This window comes from Ruditapes philippinarum, unplaced genomic scaffold, assembly GCF_026571515.1.
Source record: "Ruditapes philippinarum isolate M1 unplaced genomic scaffold, ASM2657151v2 ctg5811_1_1_1_1, whole genome shotgun sequence".
Classification (NCBI taxonomy): Eukaryota; Metazoa; Mollusca; class Bivalvia; order Venerida; family Veneridae; genus Ruditapes; species Ruditapes philippinarum.
In genome coordinates, this window is record NW_026858951.1 from 57,878 (window position 1) to 59,587 (window position 1,710).

Genomic DNA, 1,710 nt, shown 5'->3' on the forward strand with positions numbered 1-1,710 from the left:
TTTCTAGTTGGGTTTCCAAATTTCTACTTAATTTTTTTGGGCCCCCCCTTGGATTTTCCTTTTAAAATTTTGTTTTACGTCCTTATTGGAACGAAAAGGCTTCATAACCCTTTACCCCTTTTTCCTTTTTTTAATTTTCCCCCTTTTTTCCCCTTTAGGCCCCCCTTATATTACGGGAAACCTACGCCGCTTTTAAAGGAATGGCCCTTTTTGTACTTTGGGAAGGTTTCCAAAAACCCCGCCGTGACAATTCTGGTTTTTTAAAATTCAAAATTTCCCCATTTTGAAAATGTTAACTGCTTAAGCTTTCTAGGGGGGCCCGGGGAAAACTTGCACTTCCAAGGGTTCCATAAAAAGCTAAAATCCCCGGAGCCTGCAAACTTTTTTCTTTTCCTGTTGGGGCTTTTTTTAGGGACTTATTTATCTATTTTTACAGTGCTTTTTATCGTGTTCTACAAAGACCTCATTACCCGTAAATTTTTTCCAGATATTTCAAGGTTAAACATTTTGTACCATACCGCGTTCCTATAAACGCTGTTAAAACATTTGCTCAGGGTCTGAGGGTCAGAAATGATATTATTTTTATACTCTTAGGTTAAACGATTTATTAATAGAGGTGTAAACAGTTTTGCTAGGACACTGATCAATGTTATTCAAAGATAAAGATTAACATCTTTTTCGTTTCCCTTTCATTAAATAATGGGATTATTATACCTTCCGATCATTTATCAGGGGAAAAAACGGTATGGAAAGATCTGTTAAATGGCAGATACATTTGGTGAACTATTTAATACAAATGATTTTAAGACTGATTCAATTAATTTATTTGATATATAACAAATCTAGAACGCTAGCTAAATACATTGTAAAATCATACTTGTACAGACGTGAAAGCATTTACAGATAAATTTATAGTTATAGCTACGATTTTTACAAATGAATTTGTTAATATAATTACTTATGACTTTATGTAAATATTTCATGTTTATTGAAGGTGACTTATAGGCCCAATGGGCCGGCGATTTAATATGTTGTATTATTTGAATTTGTAAAATATGTTTACACTGTCATTATAATAAATAAATTACTTATATATCCCCTGATTTAATGAACAATTATCAATAGAGCCTGCCTTTCACGTTTTAAAGTTTTCAATGCCGCTAAAACCTCTGCTCTGATATTTAAAATTGGGTTCCAAAAAGCTCCGGGAATTTTTTAAAATTTAGAATTTTTTCCCCGGAAAATTATTATTAAAAAATTCCCCCCTTTTTTTTTTTCCCCAAAGGAAATTTTTCCCCGGTTTTTAAAAAACCAACCATTTTTTAAATGAATTTAAAAAAATTTCTTTTTTTATTTTTCCAAAAAAGTTTTTTTAAAAAAAAAATTTTTTGGTTTTTTATAAATAAACTTGTAAAAAACAAGGAGGTAAAAAAAATATTTTTCTAAAAAAATCCCTTTTTGGAAAATTTCCACTTAATTCTAGAGTGACTATATAGAGACTGTCAAGTTGTTCCTACTTTCTCCTATTGTAATAAGTGTCCCTTCTTTTTCCTACGTTAATCCCACTTTCTGTTTTAAATTCCTACTTTTTAAGTACTCAAAAATTTGCAAAAATAATTGTACTTATAAATCTGTGTTAAGTATCAATTCAGGATAGATTGTAAGAATGTTTCATCTGTGTAGCACAAAGACCCATGCTGGCTGTCCCAC